Genomic DNA, 22,836 nt, shown 5'->3' on the forward strand with positions numbered 1-22,836 from the left:
TCGGCCTGGACAATTTCATTACCACTAAACCAGGGATTATAGGATTCTTACATCTTCTTTTTTTCCAACACAGTTCAGTTGATTTAGAAACAATGATTAAAGCTGCTTACTTTAAGGAAGATTGTTTCCAATCTTGCCTTCTTGCAAGGCAGAGAAAGATGAAAGCATCTTGATCCTGAAATATTTATATCTAAGACTGGAAATCTGTATCGTAGGCATGATGAACGATTGCAACCAAAGATTTTTTATTTTAAAGTCATATTTCTTACCTCCACACTTCACTTTCCTTACAAGCTACAGGAAAAAGGCACTAAGTGCATTCACTGCCCCCTCTCCCAGGTAAATTTTCCACCTTTATTTAATTGTAAATCCAGTGTGGCATAATAAAGAGACTCAAAGATAAAGATTACCTTTCTGACACTGACTATTTATAGGGATAAATATCAGTTATCCTTATGTGGCCTTAGAATGACTGCTTTGAAAGGAATGCAGAACACAAATTAGAGGGAATGAATTTAAGCCTCCCGCAAGGAGATACCTTGATCTGGGATTCAAGAAATCTAAAGAACTAGAAGTGATTACTAGAGAGTAATTCTGGGTTTACCCAGCCTCAGAAAGGTGCTATAATTAACTGTTCTTACTCTTAAAAAAATATCTGGCTTCCATACTTTTCCCCCTCTAAGGTCCTTTAAATGGAAGTAAAAATGCTCAGACCTTAAGTATACCATTGGATAAGCTTTGACAAATGCATCTATTCATAGAACCATCACTCCAATCAAGATCTAGAACATTCTATACTCTTAATTATTTTTGGTGTGGCTGTTGTTAATAAAATGGAAATTATTATAGCCCTCTTCTACTAGGAATGAACGCCCCTCTAAATCCCAAAAGGAATAAAATAAAACGAAAGACCTGTTAGCTGGGTTCCCTATGGAGCCAAATGCTTCTTTGAAACCATTCCATAGCCAGGGCCTTTTAACAGCATAACAGAAAAATGAACTGATCTTGACCGGCAGGCAGAAGGGATGGCGTCATGACCCAAACATCAGATTAGAAACACAATGATTCCCTGGGACTGGACGCTAAATCCTGGCAGACGACGCAGCCTTTTCATCTTCTGAAATGGATAAATTGAATGAAGCTTGGCCAATTCTGGGCCAGACTGTTGGATCAAATTCTGTTTTGTTTTGTTTTGTTTTTTAATTTTTTTATTTTGTAAAGTTCCTAACTGTTCTACATAGACATTAAAACTTCAATTACAGCAAACCCAGAGATGGCCCTTCCGTCCTTGACATGTCCTCCTTCCTCACGTGTTCTTGTGTGGCACGAAAACAGTTACCCAACTATATTCCCGGCCTTCAGGATCCTGCACCTCAGGGCTGCTTCCTTGTATGGCAAGAATCCTGCAGAATAAAAGGAGAATTACAAACGTTCATCCTTGGAAATCTTGAAGGGAATATATACCTACCCTAAGGAGTGCAAACTGCTCTCCGTTTCATTCAGTAATTGCTTCCAGGGGATCTAAGTACAAAAAATAAAGGATGAACGGACTGAAGAGTATAATAAAAAAAAGCTGCATTGTGGGGAGTCGCTTCTATTGGTTTGTTTTTTAAATGAGGAGTTCTGGGGCGCCAGGGTGGCTCAGTCGGTTAAGCGTCCGACTTCAGCCCAGGTCGCTCGGTTTGATCTCACGGTTTGCGAGTTCGAGCCCTGCATCGGGCTCTGTGTTGACAGCTCGGAGCCTGGAGCTTGCTTCGCATTCTGCGTCTCCCCGTCTCTCTGACCCTCCCCAGCTCATGCTCACACTCTATCTCTGTCAAAAAGAAATAAACCTCAAGTGAGGAGTTCTGTACTGCCAAGTCCTATTGTCACCGTACTGCGGTACCACAGAAGAGCCAAGACTCTGAAGCCAGACTCTGAGTTCAAATCCTGACTTGGACACATATTTGATATGTTACTAAACAAACCACTTACTTCCTGGTACTTCCATCTCACCTCTGTAAAATGGGGACAGTAATAATACCTAGCTCAGGGCCAGCTAACTTTTTCTAAGAGCCACATACTAAATCCTTTAAGCTTTGTGGGCCACCCAGTCTCAGTCCCAACTGCTCAGCTCCATCATTGTAGCATAAAAACAACAACAGGCAGTATGTAAATTAATGGGTGTGGCCCTGTCCCGGTAAAACTTTAAGAACCCTGTAATTTGAATCTTATATAATTTTTTATAAGACTTTATATATATATATATAGATAGATAGATATATAGATATATAGATATAGATATATATACATACTTTCCATATATATAGATATATATACACTTTCCATATATATACTTACCATATATATAGATAGATATGTGTATATATATATATATATATATATACTTTCCATATGTATATATACATATATATATGACTTTCTTTTTTTAAAGATTTTATTTTTAAGTAATCTCTACACAAAAGTGGGGCTTGAACTCACCACCCCATGATCAAGAGTCATATGCTCCCCTGACTGAGCCAGCCAGGTGCCCCAAGGCTATTTATTTATTTGGGCAGTGTCATGTTTACAACAAAATTGAGAGGAAGGTACAGAGATTTCCCAAATACCTCCACCCTTCGCACATATATAGCCTTCTCCATTATCATCACCACTCACCAGAATGATGTGCTTTCGTTTTGGTCTTGTTTGTTTGTTTGTTTGTTTGTTTCTTACCAAGGATGAACCTACATTAACATATCATAATCATTCAGAGTCTAATTTACCTTACTGTTCACTCTTGGTGTTGTACATTCTATGGGTTTGGACAAATGTATGACATATACCTATCATTATAATATCATACAGAGTATCTTTACTGCCCTAAAAATCCTCTGTGTTCTACCTATTCATCCCCCCACAATCTGCGATAGCTGATCTTACTGTGTCCATAGTTTTGCCTTTTCCATAAAGTCATGTAGTTGGAATCATACAGTCTGTAGCTTTTCAGACTGGCTTCTTAGTACTATGCATTTAGAGTTCTTCCGTGTCTTTTCATGGCTTGATAGCTCATTTTCAAAAGTGCCAAATAATATTCCATTGTCTGGTTCTTCCATAGTTTACGTATCCATCCTCCTGCTGAAGAACATCTCGGTTGCTTCCAAGTTTTGGCAAATTAATCATAAAGCTACTCTAAACATCTTTGTGTAGATTTTTGTGTGGACATAGGTTTTCAGCTATTTTGGGTAAATACCAAGGAGTACAGTTGCTTGATCTTTTGGTAAGAGTATGGTTAGTTTTTTAAGAAATACCCAAACTGTCTTCCAAAGTGACTACACCACTGTGCATTCCCACCATCAAAGTAGGAGAGTTCTCTTGATCCACAACTTTGAAGGCATTTGGCGTTTGTCAGTGTTCTGGATTTTGGCCATTCTAACGTGTATGTAGTGGTATCTCGTTGTTGTTTTAATTTGCATTTCTCTGACAACCTCTAATGTGGAGCATCTTCTCAGAGCTTTATTTGCCATCTATCTTGGGTGATGTTTCCGTTAAGGTCCTTGGCCCATTTTTCGATCATGTTGTTTATTTCCTTCTTGTTAATTGTAAGAGTTCTTTGTATATGTGGGTAACAGTCCTTTATCAGATGGGTCTTTTGCTGAATCTCATGTAATTGTCAAGAAATATTCTTCTTCTTTTGATGTTATTTTTCAACTCTTAGAAACTATAAACAACATTCTTAGCTCACAGGCTGTAAAAAACAGGCAGCAGCCAAATTTGGCCCACTGTACATAGTTCCTGAATTAGCTCACAAGGTCAAGTATTAACACATGCAAAGCTCTTAAACCAGTGCTTGACACATCATAAGCACCACATCCATGTTACTATTATCTAGTGGAAGGTGATGACTGCTACTCTCTCCAGGGGTCTGGTATTAGTACGATTTCCCAGAAAGTTGACTTTATGGGTTTTTAGTTTTGAGAAAACGAGATAGAGGTCCTCAGAGAGAAAATGATCTTAGTGTCTTCCTCCAATATCTAAAAAAATATAGTGAACACTGCCTCCAGATATGGATCCAACATACAGAGTGCGCCATTGTATAGATCCCATCACTTGGGGAATGATTTTTTAAAGCCATTGCTGTCCATTTTTGCACATTAAATCCCACAAAGAGATTTATTTACAACATTAAATCATTTCCTTGCTGCCTGGCTACATTTTTAACTATTAAAATATTCATCACACACTCTAAGAACCCAATGCCAAGTGTTTTATGACCTCTTAAAGGATGACTTCTTTAAAAAAAAAATCACCTTCAAATGTGGATGTCAGCTTCTGAATGAGTCTAATAAAGAGTGGCCCACTATCACATATCAAAGGGAATAAACAAGAGCCCATTGTCCTGGAAAACACCACCAGGGATGAGCTGATTAAACAGAAATGTATGTGATGCATAAAGGTTGTGGGCTCGGGAGGTGGGGATGAAAAGTGGGGAAGAGTGTGAGGCAAAATTAGTTTGCTCCCCAGTATGAGAAACAAACTCAATTGTCTACAACAATGGTTCCCAGCAACAGTTAGTTTGGGCCCCAAGGATACGTTTGGCAATAGCCATAGACATTTTTGGTTGCCACAGCTGAGTTGAGGGGTGAGAGTTGCTACTGGCATCTAATGGGTAGAAGCCAGAGAGGCAGCTAAATAGCCTACAATCTACAGCACAGTCCTACACAATAAAGAATTCTTTGGCTCCCAATGGCCTTGTCTGCAAGAGCCACCCTAACTGACCCCAACCCCACACCTGACTTTGTCTTGCTTTTTCTTTGAGTTGGATATGATAGGCGGGTGTCAAACAACTAAACATAAACCCTGGACAGCATCCTTCCGGATGTTTCTATTCAGGACCCCGATTCCATTTGAACTCTACCTCCCTCCACTTTTTCAAAAGCATCGTGATGGAAAAATTGCAAGATTGGTGTTCATTTAAATTACACAAATTAATTCAATTACCCTGAAGAAAACTGGTACCAGATCACCAGATTGCTGAGCAACTGATGCTAATTTGGTAATTCAATTTACTAAAGAGGTAATGTGACAAATGTGTAAAAGCTAGTCATCTGTAGCTAGCACCAAGCCATCCAAGGCGGTCAGTACCTGCTGTGTATCAATTTGGATCCATTTCTACTCCTTGTTCTCAACCAAAATGAATCTGCTCGATTTCTTTAAGTAAATAAGGCCCTTTTTAGAGCAACACATGGTGAAAGAAGAGGTAAAAATGAACTTCTGTCCTTTCACAAAGACTCAAAATGCTAAAATACTAAATCAGCAGGGAGAACTGATAAAAAGCTTCCAAATCAGTTTACGAAGACTCAAAGTAATTCTGATTGATCCAATGTAACTTGAAATTGTAAGTACATCAATTAACTTTGTATATTTAACGCTGTTTTAAAAAACACTTGCAATATCAGTTTAAAACTTTTTATTTTTTTAGGGGTGCCCGGATGGCTCAGTCAGTTGAGCGCCTGACTTCGGCTCAGGTCATGATCTCACGGCTCTGGCTCGTGAGTTCGAGCCCCACGTCAGGTTCTGTATTGACAGCTCAGAGCCTGGAGTCTGCTTCAGATTCTGTGTCCCTCCCTCTCTCTGCCCCTCCCTCGCTCATGCTCCATCTCTCTCTCTCTCTCTCAAGAATAAATAAAACATTAAAAAAATTTTTTTTAACATTTTTTAATATATTTATTTATTTAAGTAATCTCTACACCCAACCTGGGGCTCAAACTCATGACCTCAAGATTAAGAATTACACGCTTGTCTGACTAAGTCATCCAGGCACCCCTAAAACTTATTTTTACAATAAAATTATATTTAAGCTGTATTTGTAGAGTGCTTTAAATTCTATTTAAATTCATCTGTATTTGGAGAGTGGTTCACAATTTGTGGAATGCACTCATATACATTATCTCTCTTGAGTCCTAAAACAACTCTAAGAAGGAATAGCAGATATTTTCATCCTCGATTTACAGATGCAAATATAGGTTTTGGTCCAACATATGGGTCTCTTTGACTTAAGAGAACATTCAACTGATGACACCGTGTTTTTCCAAAATCTTATTAGGAGGGAATATGACAGAGACAATGGTTTAGATTCCTTAGTGCTAAATAAACAACCCAAAACTCAGTAACTTAAAACAACAAACCTTTCATTGTATCTCACAATTTAGTGGGACAGGAATTCAGGCAGAGCTTAGCTGAGTAATTCTGCTCCACATTAATCTGACTGGGATCACATGGGTCACTCTGTGGTATTCAGCTGGTGTCTGGTGTGGAGGGTCCAGAATAGCTTCACTCACATGCCTTGGTGGAGGCCAGCTGGAAGGTTGGGCTCAGCCCGGTCCCTCCTTTTCCACGCTGTCTCAAGGTCTCTCCAGAAGGGTAGTAAGACTTCCTACATGGTGTCCAAGAGCACATATTCTGAAAGACAGGAATTGGAAGCTGCTGATCTTTCAGTGTGTGGGCCAAGACACTGGCACAGGGTTACATCCACCATAATTAATTGTTCAAAGTGGTCACAGAGACCACCCAGACTTAAAACATGAGGGGAATCAATGGGAGGAAGAGATCCCATCTCTAGAAGGAAAGACTGTCAAAAAGTCTGTGGCCATCTTCAGTCTGCCATGAGATCTTGAGACTCTCTTCCAACTTAAATGTTTAAAGATGGCCCAATGACTCTGACACCTTTCCTGACAGTAGGAGCTATTCTCCTCAAAGAAACTAATTCTATCCGGTGAAATTGCAAATCCTAGAGGGCTGAAGTAAGCGGGGCTCAGCACCCATGTGTTCACCTGTAGTGTCCACTGACTGACAACTGTCTGATCTTATCCATTCCAATGGTGTCAACCATCATTTCCATGCCAGTGGCATCTACTTTCCTAGGCTCCCAGACTCCTGCATCCAACAGGTACCTCCAGTGGATACCTCTCAGTCGCCTCAGTTCTAACACAAAATGGAACTCGCTGCCTTTCCTCTAAAGCCTGCCTCTCTCCCTCCTTCCCTTTGCTGTGATACAGCCATGTACCTTTTCTTCCATATCCGCACTGAGTCTTGATGTCTCCTTCACACTCATACTCTGCATTAAATTGATAATCATGGCCTAGAGATGCTAACTCCTAACATCCACCCAAATCTCTCCATCCTCACTGCCCGCTGTCCTCAGTCATGCGTCTTCTACAATCTTCTACTTCCTTTGCTTCCTGTCCTGCTTCCATGCAATCCAGAGTGACCTTTCTAAAGGTCCAGATATGATTATGTCACTTCCCATTGTAGCTGGGAGGCACACTGTTGAGAATAAAATCCAAATTCTTTAATGTGATTTACAAATTTTGTTCTTATATGATTTGATTTGAAGACACAAATGCTCTCCTGCCTCAGATTTCTCTCTCTCTGGCATTACCACTAAAACATCTATATTATCCATTCCTTTCAGTCATGGCATCTGAAGTCCCTGTTAATTGCAAATAGATACTGAGAGGAGTAGCCACAATTAATACCTCATCGGCCATGAAGTCCTTTACTGAGGTGCATTCATCAAAGTATTTCTGTGGCCTGATTTCATAAAACATTCTGTACTGTGAAATTATCCTATATGCCACTTTTATTAGATTAAAAAATTAGATAGTGATTGATATTAATAGAAAGAAAAAGAAAGAAAGAAAGAAAAAGAAAGAAAGAAAGAAAGAAAGAAAGAAAGAAAGAAAGAAAGAAAGAAACCAATGAATGGAATGGTGGAAAAAGCCACTTTAGATGCAAAATTTCAAAATCATTTGGTAAATCAGCTAACTGTCCTCATTTGATAAGGTTACCATAGCTGGAAATGAATCGAATTCCCCAAAAAATAAATTCCAAGAGATGACTTACATGCATTGGTCACAGATAAATTTGCAGAATCGATCATTTCTGGATATTAGGGACCCATTAAGCAAGACTCAAAACTTGTTTCCATATTTAGCTCAACTTCTGTATTATAATAGTATTTATTACTATGATAGGATTTGACCTTTAATGAACTTTAACATTTTTGAAACTCAAGTTCTTGTCTCCTCCTTGTCCATCCTCCATTGATATTCTGCTTCTCCAAGTTCCTATCCTACTGGCAAGAAATGGAACATAGACAGTGGCCAGCGTCAAAACACTCATAGCCCCACCCTCCCACATGCCCGGGCTCCTGGCTATTTCTGCTGATGTACCTTCCTCAAATATCTCTAGCTCTACTCATTTATTTCTGATGCGCCTGTCACCTTTCCCATCTTCTTCTTCCCCAGCAGCCTTACGTCTTATTACTTAACTTTCCAAAGCCCCCATATATCATTCTCCTCTAAAATCTGAATTTCAGTGATGATAATGGAAATGATGATTAGTCAACATTCTTTTGGCATCACTTTGATGTTATCTTGAACCAACTCCTCTAACCCTCACAATAACACTATATACCTAAGTATTGTTAGTGTCTCTTTTACAGAACAGGAAACTGAGGCTCAGAGAAGTTAAGTAATTTTGCTAAGGTCGTACAATTTATTGATATTTTACAAAGAGATTCTAACAATGCTGAAGCAAAAATTTAAATCATATTTTTGTACACTAAAATTTTCATGAGTAAAATGATATGATGTCAAAGATTTGCTTCAAGATAATCTGAGGCAGAGGGAGTGATATGTGGATGAAAAAAGAGTCTCCATGAATTGACGATTTTTATAAGTAGATGATGGGTACACAGATGTTCATGGTACTACTCATTCTACTTTTGTGTATGTTTGAAACTTACCAAATAAAAAAGTGGGTTTTTTTTTTACTGTCATTTTTTTCAGACAATTACAAATAGCCCAAGCCTATGGATCATTATAGCCTTTCCATGTTTACAGATAATTTCAAAATGTTCCTTATGCATCCAGGCTTATAAACACCTAATGTCGGGATATGGGGTAAACACTCCAGCTTTAGATACAAATGTCTCATCTTTGTCACCCAAGTTTATTTTTTTTCCTAGATCTCGGTAATATGCATTGCATACTTGCCTTAATGGAAGAAACAATTACCAGGGCACTGTTTCCGACTGCATAGTGTTATCTTTTAATTAACCTGGGTAGCCTTTTTTTTACTTAACCTAGTTTGAAAACTGACAGCCAATTGGGCTGTCTAAATAATGGTCTCTGCTGTTCCTTTATTGGGTCTTTTCAATCAAAACAATAGTTCCCTGTGTAGGGTCCGGCTCTGCAGACCCGGTGATACTTTCTATTCTGTTATGATCCTTGTCACAGACATCAGTACAGCAACCTGTCTTGCTAACCAGACTGCTTAGAATTGTTTCAATACATGAAACACAGATTGATCCAATATGTCATCTTCTCTCAAGGTATTCCGAACTCTACTTTGGGGGAGCCTGGGTAGCTCAGTTGGTTAAGCATCCAGCTCTTGGTTTTGGCTCAGGTCGTGATCTCACGGGTCATGAGTTTGCGCGCTACGTCAGTCTCTGCACTGACAGCACAGAGCCTGCTTGGGATTCTGCCTCCCTCGCTCTCACTGCTCCTCCCCTGCTTGTTCTCTAGCTCTCTCTCAAAATAAATAAAAATAAACTTAAATTTTTTTTTTTTAAATTAAACCCTTCCACCAACTTACAATGCCCAGTGTTGTGAGTATGTGAGGTGGCTGGATTCTTGCTTATCTGCCCGAGGGTTGGATGAAAAGTACCATATTTCTGGGTAGAAATGTATCAGGATGAAATCAGTTTTCTACAAGTGTGCACGCCCTGGGACCCACCAGTGTCACATCTAGGAATTTATCCTAAGGAAGCAATTGTACAGATGCACAAAGATGTATGTGTAAGGATGTTCGAGGCATGGCATTTCTTCCTTAACAATAATAAGTAGTTGGAAAAAGCTCAACAGTCCAGCAATATGAGATTGGCTTGATGAAATTATCTGCAAACATCACAAATGTGGATGTAAATATTTTTATGGTAATGAGGAGGTACCATTAAATCCTGTTGGCAAATAGCAGGTTATCCAGAAATATGCACAGTAGGAATACATATAAAGCCTGGCGTGAAAAAAGTTGTACCTATATACATATACACATGCGTGTCAAATCTGTATGTACGTGTTTGAGGGAGTGTGGGGGATATTCACAACCACATCTGACTTGATAAATATGGTTTCCTTCACATGATTTCTTTTCACTTCTCTATATCTTCAGGTATTTCTACAGTGAACGTAGTACCTACCGAAGACATTTTAGAGGAAACAAAAATAACAGACAAAACCTATTCTGTCTAAATGTGTTTCAAGTGTTGAGATAAAAGGAAAATGAAAAAAACCTGGAGAAGATGTAAAAAACCTTTTGGGAGCATTGTTTCAATAGAGAAAAGCCTTTCAGCATTAATTATTGAATAGAAATGATGGAAAAGGTAACAGGTAAAGGAATAGAGAAGAGGTCAGAGTCAGTCTGCAACTGGTAACAATATTCCAACCTGAGGCTGAGAGCTCTGAGGTGTGGGACCCCAGACCAGTGACATTCCCTCCTTGTCTTGGAATGCCAAGTTCCCTCCCTGTCTTGGAATGCCACAGCTTTTTGGAATTCCTATATAGTGCCAGGCATTATTCCCTGACCCTTACAGCAACCCCTGAAGGTAGGTCTTCCTAAGGGTTGGCCCAGAGGTTTTATGCCTTGCCCAAAGTCAGAGCTACATCCTAGAGCTGAGGTTGTGAGTCCAGATGTGCCCTTTACTACGAAGCTTCAGGGACTCTCTATTACAAAAAGAGGGCCCCACGAAAACTAAGAGAGAGGCATTGTCACTGTTGTGTTAGTGACTAGGATAGGACCTTGGTAATACCTGGGTAGAATTCTCTGAAGAGAAATGGGGTGAAGCTGAGTTGGCCAGGCAGTGATGAGAGGACTCTTAGGAACCAGAACTGAGCCTTGTGACTGTAAATTATTCAGGCTAGATGTTTACAGTGAGCAGCTTACCTTCAGGCCAATATTAACTTCCGTTCCTATTACTATCAGATTAATTGCATTGTTGCTTTTTCTAAATACGCTACAAATCAGGAAACGTCTAATTCAGCAGTTAGTCATTAAAGTAGCAGTGAATCTGCAACTGTTATCTGATGCTCATCTATAAAATAATGCAAAAATCCAGGATTGGCTTTGCTTGGGTTTTTTTGGTATGATAAACAGAGCATTAATAATAAGTAACTGGGATATTGTTTCTAAGTTGGAAAGTGAAAAATTCTTCAGACAACAAAAGAAATCAGGGCAAATAGACAACAGAGGATTGAACAAACAAGGGTAAATTTGCATTTTTAATAATGGATCCATAGAGTACATAGAAACCACAGTTGCAAATACTTCCATTTCAAGGTTAAAAAAACTAGAAAATATGTAAGTACTATGTATGTCAGGATATTCATGGACAAAGATGAGACAGAGTTAAAGGGGATTTATTATTATCTCACAAATTTCAAATAGCAATGTACCAAAAAGTCATATTTCCTGGGTAGTTCAGAGACTATATAAAAATATGCACATATCCATATCCATATGTATAATAGTCTTCATTTTTCATTGTTCCCCATGATCTCATGCCTTTACATTCAGCTAATATCAAGTACTGTTTTACAGCTGATCGATAAAACACAGTTTACATCAAATGACCAGAGAGTTGTCAATTTTTAAAAATCCCGGCCTCTCTTGTGAATTGCTAACTTCAAAGACATGCATTAAGATTATTAAGCAAGTAATGATTGATTTATTACATAACATTACGAAATGTTTTCTTTGAAGCACAAATTAAAAGGTCATGGATGCCCAGATTTTTCTTCAGGTTGATAGTTAAAATGCAGAATAGATCATATTGCCGGCCGTGAAGGACGCATGAAGGGGATGTGAAGTAACTCTCCTTTCCAGGCAATATTTTAATGAAATGCGTAATATTCTGCAGTGGATTAATGAGGCTGTTCTCTATTTTCAAACAACGGGGAGACAATTAAGACCCAATCCTGGGAACAAATTGGTGTCGCTGTTATTTTCTGATGGTATTTAAAATGACCATTGCTGCAGCAACAGGGCATTATTTAACAGAATGGAAAATAACCATTTACATCCAGCAATTCAGCAGAGATATTCAAGAGAAAAAAAAAAATGTATGTGGCAGCTGCTGTTCCTAGAAATAAAGCTGACATTTTCAGATGAAAGCAATTTGACCAGCTAAAACCTAAACATGCTTTGTGCCGTGTTCAGAAGTCACCCAAAATGCTGCCAACACGCTAACACCCTCCATAAAGCCAGCGAGCTGTGCAATTTCTCACCCTGGTTTCAGAACACTCGGAGAAGAGATGGGTAGGGATCTTTGAAGAGGAAGGACTTCAGAACGAACAGAATTAATTAGCCACATGAGTATAAGAAAAGCCATACATCAAGTGTGGAAAAGTCATCTACATATGGAGATTCACTGGGAAAAACTGGTCTTCCAGCCAGACTTGAAGTCCAATCCAAGCCTACTCTCAACACCTGTGTGTCCTAAATAATCTGCAACGATATTGCTCAGTAAGCTTGCATACAATACAAACAGAACAATAAATTATGTATTTTCCCAGGGCAGTGTTATAGAAAATGAGGATGAAATTTCAGTGAAATTCCACAGGTGGCCAATGAGAATAAGGTATTTTTCCTGCCTAAAGAGTCACGTAAAGTCAGCGAGCTTTTCTTACACTTTCGCAACTGGTAATTGTATGTTTACCTCAGTATTTTCCCTGAGGAACATTCTTTTTAATTCTACCTCTTAAAGCTTTGGTCTTCCCTTCCCAGGTCGCAAAGCTATTTTGCTTGCTATTTTAGATAACTTCTATAATTTAGTTCTGCCCCCCCCCCCAAGAAGTCTACATGGCCAAACTGATGGTCTGAAATGATAGGTTTAAAGAATAATTCATTATACTATCAAGATCTTGGCATGCCAATTGCTGAAAAGACTATTTTGAGCTGTCAGATCTAAAGCACATATTTTTTCATTGACTGGCATGCCAAATGCTTGATGGAATAATGAATTGTTCCCACTGACATCACCATCTCACACAACCCTTGGGCCCTGCAGCATTTTTGAGGGTGATGAATAACGCGGCTCTCTTTCCCTCGTGTATAAAACTAGGAGGGTGTGGGGCGCCTGGGTGGCTCAGTCGGTTGAGCGGCTGACTTCGGCTCAGGTCACGATCTCACAGTCCGTGAGTTCGAGCCCCGCGTCGGGCTCTGTGCTGACAGCTCAGAGCCTGGAGCCTGTTTCAGATTCTGTGTCTCCCTCTCTCTGACCCTCCCCTGTTCATGCTCTGTCTCTCTCTGTCTCAAAAATAAATAAACATTAAAAAAAAAAATTAAAAAAAAAAAAAAAAACTAGGAGGGTGAGGTCAGGTATAGGGACTTGCTGAAAAAGGGGGTGGGGTTTAAGAATGGGGTGGGGGTTGGGGCGCCTGGGTGGCTCAGTCGGTGAAGCGTCCGACTTCAGCTCAGGTCATGATCTCACACTCCGTGAGTTCGAGCCCCGCGTCAGGCTCTGTGCTGACAGCTCAGAGCCTGGAGCCTGCTTAGGGTTCTGTGTCTCCCTCTCTCTATGCCCCTCCCCTGCTCGTGCTCTCTCTCTCTCAAAAATAAATAAACATTAAAATAAATAAATAAAAGAAGGGGGTGAGGGTCAAGGGTACCATAAAGGTCAGCCACAACGGTGGTACCTGTCATACACTTCAGAACTAAAAATACACACGAGCTCACATTCTGACATGATCGCCACCCAAACACCACCGTCCAAGTATTCCGCTTTCTCACTGGGAAGCGTTTTGGTTTTTGTTTTTTTTTTTTTTCCTGAGACTGGGAAGCTATTTGTGGCCACTGCATGCGACTCAGAAACTCAACTGCTCTGACTCAGAGACAAGAAAGGCAAAAAGGCTATGATGTCACTCATATTTCACTAAAAGAAAAAAAAAACCCAAACAAATGAAAAACAAACAAAAAGCAGAAACAGGTCCATAAATACAGGGAAGAAACTCTTGTCTGCCAGCGGGGAAGGAGGTGGGGGGGGGGGGACGGGCAACATGGGTGAAGGGAGAAGGAGGCAGAGTCTTCCAGTTATGGGATGACAAAGTCACAAGGATAAAGGGCACAGCATAGGGAATAGAGTCGGTGATGCTGTAATAGGATATGATGACAGATGGTCGCTACACCTGTGGTGAGCGGAGTATAACGTATAGAGACGCGGAATCGCTATGTTGCACACCTGCAACTAAGGCAACCTTGTGTGCCAACTATGCTCCAAAAAACCATTCTTTTTTTTAAAGAAGGCTCCCAGATAAAAGGCACAGAGCATGGTCTTTAGCAAGGGTCAGATCCATATTCCCAAGTTCACTCTGCTCCTCAGACACCCTCATCCCCCACGGCGTCTCTAGGGCGGTCCGAATGTGCCCGGCAAACTTGCCAGGGGCTGTGAAGGGCCCGATCCACAAAATGCTGAAGGCCGACGGAAGGTCACTATCCAGGGCAGCCCTGAAAGCACCAGGCGCCTCCCACCCGCGTAAAGAACTTATCTCCCTGATTTAAAAGGCAGGCTTGGCCCTTCGTTGAAACCAACCTCTGGCTCCCGGTCAGCGGTCTCTTCTACCACATGCCCTGGGCAAAAAGCAGTAACACCTGCTTCAAGCACGTCCCTCCTCCTCTACTGAGCAGCAATCCGTTTTATTTATTTTACCCAACTCGCACCCCACCTCCCGCTCCAAAACAACTTTGGTTCCCCCCCATCCCAGTAGTCAATTGCCTACCAACAATGGAAAACTGAAGTCTCAGCCCCTCCTTAAACACATTAGCAAGTGAATGATTCCCCCCCCCCGCCCCGCCCCCTCGGGACAAAGACCAGGAGCGCTTTGTAAAAAACCTGGAGGAGGAGGCCCTCCTTTCACAGCCCCGGAGTGGCCTGGCGGCCTTACAGAACCGAACCGTGGGTTTACGTAAGTGCACACATTTGCATAGTTCCACACACCGTTTGCCATTTTATCGCAGACTCACCGAGCGAGCGGAAGCAGTTACCAGTTACGACGTGGCGTCCGAACTCCTCACTTCCCAGCTGGCGGCGCTGAGGCCTGGAGCCCGCGGGCGGGCGGGGAGGTCGTCAGGTGAAGCTGACGAACCCCCTCAGTGGGAAGCCGCGTTCAAGGCCCGCAGGCCTGGGACCTCCGCCACAGCGGGTGCGTGTTTGGCCCGGCGGACTCCCGCTGGCCTCCTCCCCCACATTCGCTCTCCCGGGGGCCTTCCAGGGTTGCAGACGTCGGGGCCGCTCTCCCGGGGCATTTCAGAGGCAAGTGGTCACAACACGGGATACACGACCCCGGCTTCCTGTGTGTCTGTATCTTCTTCCGCCTCTTCACCTGCCTCCTCGCCTCCCTATTTGTTGAGGCCTCACCTTGTGCAGACACTGTGTTACTGCACTTCCCTTCCTCCCCTCGGCTATAGCACATTCCTGCCCTTCAGGGCACTGACCTCAGTATGAGGCAAATACCCTCACCTGATTCATATCAGCCTCCCCATCCCTTCACCCCTTGCTTGCCCAGCAAAGTACCTTGCATGTACAATGACCTCACAGTAACTTTGAGGTTGGTTCGCAACCTCAGTAGCCCCCTTTGACAGATGGGAAAACTGAGGCTCTGTGAGTGTAAGTGACTTGCCTAGGTCACCCAGGCAGTAAGTGGCAGAGCAGGGTATGCTTGTAATTTTCGCTGTTCACACTGCCTGTCATCACGTTGTTTTTGTTGTTGTTGTTGTTGTTGTTGTTTAACGCTGATTCATTTTTGAGAGACAGAGACTGAGTATGGGCAGAGAGCGAGGGAGACACAGAATCTGAAGCAGGCTCCAGGCTCTGAGCTGTCAGCACGGAGCCCGATGCGGGGCTCGAACTCACAAACTGCGAGATCATGACCTGAGCCGAAGTTGGACGCTTAACCGACTGAGCCACCCAAGGCGCCCCCCTCTTGTTTTTTTTTTTTTTTTAAGGTTTATTTATTTTGAGAAAGAGAGCATGCATCGTGGGGGGAGGGGCAGAGAGAGAGAGAGAGAGAGAGAGAGCGCGCGCAGGTATGTGGGGTGGGCCTCGATCTCAAAAACCTTGAGATCCTGACCTGAGCCAAAACCAAGAATTAGGCGTGTAACCAACTGAGCCACCCAGGTGCCCCTGTCATTACGGTTCTGCAAAGCCCCCCCAATTTCTTGTGAGACATCATGTACCCACACTGGCCAAATGTCATTACCCTACAGAAGACCTTCCATGGGTCTCAGGAAGTCTCAGTGGGCAAAGCAGACGTTATCCGCAGGCGACTACGGCTTCCCTTCCAAGAGATGGCCACGGCCTAACGCTGGGTAAATCCAAAATCTGCTCTGTGCCTTACCAGTATGGGTGAGCCCTTGGAACAGGACGCTGTATGCTAGTCACCAACCAGTCAGAACTTTTTTGCGGGATTCCTGGCTGACGGGAGCAATTTACTTTCCACCAAGAAAGCACACTTTTAAATGCAAATATTGATAGAAGGAGGAGGAGGAAGAGGAAGGAGAAGAAGAAAAATGACAGGAGTGGAACACATCGTTCCCAGCTGTTGGTCCTTTTCACTGGTGTACAAGCAGAGCTGTGAAAGAATGGGCACCTTTTCCTGCCTATTACTTTTATGCCCTTGTCCTCCAGATTTATCGCTCCCACCAAGTCACCGCCACCGTAAACCTCGTCTTTTCAATAGACCGCTATTTGAATTGCAAAAACCCAACTCTCCAGGAACATATAATCTAGCACAAAGTAAAATGATAGTATTACAAAGCGATTTCCGAAAGGCGATTTATTTGCATAGACCTACCTGCCAGGCTGGACCAAGGGTCCGTCTCCACCCACGCTTCGGGTTTGGGGACCGTGCTGTGAGATGCTCCATCATCATACCTTGCTTTTAATTTCACAGAAAAGCAGATGTGGTGATGTCGGTGTCAACCAGAGGAGGAAAACCTCCCGGTCCCGTTTCCACAGAGTGAACCATAAACACTTGCAAAAGCAACCTGTGTAAACTCTCTCCCTGATGTTGCTGACTATCCCCTGCATTTTTGAAAAATGACACATAGACAAAGATGTTTCTCTAGAGGATTTACATTTGTCTGTCAGCGTAGAATTACTCTTACTGTGAGGTGGGGCTTTATTGCCTTCCTCCTCATTTTCCACCTGCCTCGAGAGTTGGAAGGGTTGGTATGTGCGTGTTTCCTTAGTTCTTCCTTTTTCCACCTCCCGCTACCTCCTTTGGAGCTGGCTTTCAAACATTAAGCCAGGCCTCTCCCAGCCTCTCCGTAGGTCAGTTCAATATGCATCCAGGACTAACCTCATCTGACTCTAGTCCCTGGCTCTAGTTCCTTGCCCAAATCACGTTAGCTACGGGTTTGCTCCTGGGACTTGGCAACACCCACCGTTAGCTGCGTCTCCCATTTGCTGATTCCTCGTCCAATTGCCTCCTATCACACCGGCCCGGTTTCTCTGGCACCTTTATTTAATACTCCGCCCGGCTTAGATTTCCACCCAAAGCGGTAGGCACTTCAACAGAACTGTGTCCTGACAATCTTTACTTTCCAGATTATTTCCGAAAACTCCAATTGCTTCTCCCTGTATTTGTCTGGCTGATTGACCTCAACACAAGAAGGGACAACACGTCAGCGCAGCTGGATGGCATTAAAGTTGGAGTAGGAAGACCTGGGTCCAAGTCCTTTAACCTCTGTTTGCTTCCATCACCAGGGGGTAGGGTGGGGAGAACAATACGTAGAGTGCAAGCATGGCTGTATCATGTAGATTCTTTCAGACCGTCAGGAAGAGAGATCATCCAATTCGTGACCTAACGTCCAAGTGGCCTCGTGGGTAACTGAAAAGTGGCTTCGGGAACCACGCAGGGACTCAGATCTGGTGTCTTGGTACCAGGGAATTGGCATTCTCTTTGTCCCGAATGTCCCCTCTGAATGGCTGGGTTGTTTGTTTACCCTTTATCTTGCAGCCTCCTGACTGGACAGACTTTCGCTCAGCTATTGATTCCTGGTCCAATCCACTGTGATCAGGTAGTACAACTCATTCAACTCACAAACATGGTGCAACTGACCAAAGCAACTTCATCCCCAAAGCACTGCCCGGTACCCTTTCTCCAGAAGGGCCCTGTGGCCGTAGCAAGTGCTTCCAGGTGCCTGGAGAGGGATTCTTGCAATGCTGACCCTCATACTCCTTGAGAAAAAGATCCAGTGGGCAAATAAAGTTGAAACAGTGAAATACTACCTCTTCCTGTTTAGCTATATTCACAACGCACATGAGCGTATCCAAGGCATGGAGACGCCCTGCAATAAACAATTCTGTTAAACAAGGCTTGTGGCGACATTAACCAAGCAAGCCATTTTTTTGTGTCTGGGGAGAGGCCTGGAAATCAGAATACAAGTGCTCCCCAGATACTAGAGCTTTAAATAACAATAGTTCTATATGTCATAGCACAATCATTGCACTTAATGAACGTATCCTATGGTGCCAGGGACTACACAAGTGTGCCTGCGTTTTTACAACTGTATCCTTAAATCTGCTCTGCCTGATAGGTATTACCACCAATTTATAAGTAAGAAAACTGAAGCGCCATGCAGCTGGGCAACAAGGCCGTGAACACGCAGCTTTTGTTGTCGCAAGGCGGAAAAGGCAGGGTCTTCTGACTTCTGTGCCTGCATTCTTTGGTCTACACAACTTGCCTCTTCCAGGAGCCCACCTTTCTGTTACCGGTCTGTTACCAGTGCCTGTTACTGGTTGGCAGTCAACAAACCATTGTGGAACGAACAAATGCCATGAAGGACCTCCAAGGTCCCTCTCAGCAAAAACATGCAAAAATTCTGCAATTCAAGGTTGCTAAGAATACATGATACTAAACACTTTGAGAACCACATTAGGTCACGTCAGGACTCGACTGTCAACACTCTTCAATTTATGCTTTAAGCACTTGTCTTCCATGTCTAGGTTTCAGTGAACTCCTGTGCTTACAGTCTGGTTCTGCTCAAACTAAGTCATAACAGCAATTGTATATGTGATAACACCCATAAAGCCTTTCTAAGAAAGGAATTAGCTCCTAATAAGAATCGAAGAGCTAATGTGCCAGCTACAGGTCCTTAAATAGACCTCCCATTCCAAGTAAATTCCTCTGCACATCACTGAGAATGCATTCCACTAAATAGTGTTTGTCACTAGACATTGTCTTTCCAGGGCCAAATGCTTTTCACGCAAGAGTGATTACACAGGACTAAGCTATTGGCTGCAACTAAGAAATTCCACACTTAGGTGTGAAATCGTCTGCGAAAGTTCCCGCTTTCCCTCAAATCAGGAATGAAACAAATCGAGGCTCCTGGCTGGCTCGGTCCGCTAGGGCTCTGACTTCGGCTCAGGTCATGATCTCACAGTTCGTGGGTTTGAGCCCCATGTCGGGCTCTGTGACAGCTCAGAGCCTGAAACCTGCTTCTGATTCTGTGTCTCCCTCTCTCTCTGCCCCTACCCCACTCGTGCTCTCTCTCTCTCTCTCTCTCGCACCCGCTGTCAAAAATAAATATTAAAAAAAAAACACAAAGGAATGAAACAAATGTATCCATATGCAGAAACAAGGTCTTACTTTGTCACTCAGGTGTCTGGAATCTATGTTATAATGGTATGAAAACGCCGGGCCTCAGGCCACACGGAGACCACTTGGAAGGGCTTGACTGCCACCGCGTGGTCAATGCATGCGTTACCGTCCCAAAGCGAGGGCTGACGCGGTCTATGCGCTGCTCTAAGCCACTTCTTTTATGACAAGAATGCTTATGACACCTTTTGACATGCCCCAATAAGCTAAAAGAGAAGAAAGGTGTTAAAATGTCTGTCAACAGTCCTTGGATGGGAATAGGTTGTTTTAAACAACTGGTTGCTCTAAGGCAATAATACCTGAGATGATTTTAAATGCTCCTAGTTTTGAAAAAGCACGTATTTTTCAAATTCTCTCTCCATTGGCTGTGTTTCAAAGAAAACGATTCTGTAATTGCAAGAAAGGGCCTAAATCCAGAACTATTTTCTCGATTCTCTATTTTCCCAGCTAATTTTTCTCTTTTTTCCCTCCCTCCCTTCCTATTTTCCTTCCTTCATTACCTGTAAACTTTCTTGTTTAAATTCCTTCATAAATGAAGCCCAGTATCCAATCTATCTGTTACTTCCTAGCTGTGTGGCTTTAAGTAAGTTCCTTTACCCCTCTGCTCTCTTTAAACATCTAAAGAATGGTTTTTACATTTCTAAAAACTTGAGGGGGAACCAACAAATAAGATGGGGCAGAGAAGACATATGGTCCACACAGCCTTCTACAATATGAAATACACAACATACACATCTCCATCTCAGAGTCTGTTTCCCAGAGAACAGACCTTAAGACATCCCTCTGCAGTCTACTCCTATCATCATCGCTAGAGTTACCCTGTTCAAGGCAAGATCATTACTCCTGTTTGCAACTCAGCAACGCCCCTTTTATCAGAAACAAAGGATGGGAGCCTTGCCACTTGCACCCCAGTCCCAGAACCTCTCTGACTTCATCTCCTACTCCTCTGCCCCTCAATCACTCCAGCTGCACTGGCTTCCTTGTGTCTCCTCAAACTTGCCAGGCATGCTCCTGCCTCAGGGCCTTTGCACGTACTCTTTTGGCTTCCTGGAATGCTCTTGGCCCAGTTATCTCCCTGCATTGCTTCCTGGGTCACCTATTTCAAATCGGAAGGCCTTCCCTGACCCTCCACTTAAGTGTACCAGACTCTGCCTCCCCCAAGAAATCTACATCCCTTGCCCCTCCCAGCTTTAGTTTTCTCCATAGCGTGTATCAGCATCTGGCACACAGTGTAATTTCACTTATTTATATTGTTTACTGTCTGTCTCCTCCACCGGAACGTAAGCTCCATGAGGGCAAGGACATTTTTCTGTTCTTTTCCCAGAACCTAAAACAGTAACTGGTACATGGTAGTTACTCGGTATTTGCTGAACAAGCAAAGCAAGTGAAAGGACGGAAGCTTATGGATGTGGGGCGAAGAACTGTGATCTTTAGGGAAGTCCTCTCCCTTAAACAGCGTCTGATTTTCCTCACGTGAGAAATGGGAATAATTCTGTCATTTTTGTAAAAGTTATGCAATACATTTGGGAAAGCATCGTAGAATCATCTGCCAAATAAACGTAAGGCATAATTTTTGCTTAAACCGAATTCCTCATCAGTGAGCTACTTATTTTTATAATCTAGAGCCACCAGATTGCCAAAAAGTAAGGGTGGGTGTAGCATTAAGACGCAGAAAACATTAAAAATTGTTCTGGTATTCAAATAAAATATAAAACGATTTATTTCAAAGCCATACCCAAAATGTACAAACAATGAAATCTGTTTTCAAGACTTAATTTTCAAAAGCACTCCTTACATTTAAATTTTATAACCATTTGGTCTTTTGCTCCCATAGAAAAAGTCTGACAAAAGTTAATTCCATAAAGTGTTACATGTGTTTATATAAAAGCATTCTCTCTATAAATGTAAAATATTTAAATATAATAGTTGCATTATGAAAATGTCCTCAATTTCTGGAATTCTTGCTAGTCTGTAGAATTGTATTTCTACACACTTCTTAAAATGAGGTAAGCTCAACGCTGACATTTTTTTCAGATACTTTTTTTAGAAGTTTATACTGCTCTGATTAAAAGTATAATGCTGCCTTTAAATTTCTTTTATTAAATTTTTTTTTTTACGTTTATTTATTTTTGAGACAGAGAGAGACAGCATGAGCGGAGGAGGGTCAGAGAGAGGGAGACACAGAATCGGAAGCAGGCTCCAGGCTCTGAGCCATCAGCCCAGAGCCCGACGCGGGGCTTGAACTCACGGACCGCGAGATCGTGACCTGAGCTGAAGTCGGACGCTCAACCGACTGAGCCAACCCAGGCGCCCCTAAATTTCTTTTAAAGTGAAATCTTTTCCCAGGAGTGACTCTATTCTGCACGAAGCACAGCCATACCACTCACTTAAATATTCATGTGTAGTGATTCTTTTTACACAATTTTCACATCGAAATCAAAAGTATTACTATAGTCCTTCACTACTTTCTTTACAGAGATTTTAATAAATATCCCTAAACTCTGGAAGACTGTTCATAAACCTTTAAAGCAGGGGTCAGCAAACTTGTTCTGTAAAGGTCCATATAAAAAAATATTTTGGGTTTCTCAAGTTACTATGTTGCCTACTCTTTTTTTTTTTTTTACAATGCTAAAATGTTTTTTTAAAAAAATCTTCAGCCCTGTTAATCATCTACTTTAAAAAATAGAAGTCATTCATCTCTAAATTAGATTTCTCAAGTGTTAATAAAATGTAAACTTCACATTTCGCAGTAAATTAAATCCATGGTTTCTGACCCCTGGATTGAAAGTTCATAAACAGTAAGAAATTAATCCCAGAGAGTGGGACTGCATTTCAGATATTCTTTTTAATCAACAGCACTTTCTCATGGGCTGCTTTTTCATTTTGAAATGGAGAATTCACATGTGTCTTTACTTTTTTTTTTTTTTTTTTTTTTTGGTTTTTGTTTTTGATAGGGAAAAAGTCTCTTCATGTAGCTAATCTGGAGTCTGCAAGCTCAAAGGGAAACACTCCCGTGCAAAAGGAGACAGAAGCATCACACAGGCGTGTGCAGTCACGAATACCTGCACCGAAACCACCATGTGATACAGAAATTCAACCTAACTGCTCTCCAGGGCTAAGAAGGAATTAGTGGCCACCA

The 22,836-nt window shown here is 42.1% G+C and overlaps 1 long non-coding RNA gene across 2 annotated transcripts; it reads right to left on the reverse strand.

Annotated features, from left to right (window-relative positions):
• Nucleotides 1–1,245: 1,245 nt before the first annotated feature.
• On the reverse strand, nucleotides 1,246–15,332 carry LOC122236401. 2 transcript variants are annotated; one of them, XR_006214458.1, is made up of 3 exons: nucleotides 15,061–15,332; nucleotides 6,321–6,441; nucleotides 1,246–1,403 (listed from the first exon to the last, which is right to left on the reverse strand). It is a non-coding gene; the product is annotated as an uncharacterized LOC122236401 (long non-coding RNA). The 2 variants fall into 2 exon arrangements; XR_006214457.1 differs by having other exon boundaries at nucleotides 6,168–6,441.
• Between the last annotated feature and the right edge of the window lie 7,504 nt (nucleotides 15,333–22,836).

The sequence above is a fragment of the Panthera tigris genome, chromosome A2 (assembly GCF_018350195.1).
Source record: "Panthera tigris isolate Pti1 chromosome A2, P.tigris_Pti1_mat1.1, whole genome shotgun sequence".
Lineage (NCBI taxonomy): Eukaryota > Metazoa > Chordata > Mammalia > Carnivora > Felidae > Panthera > Panthera tigris.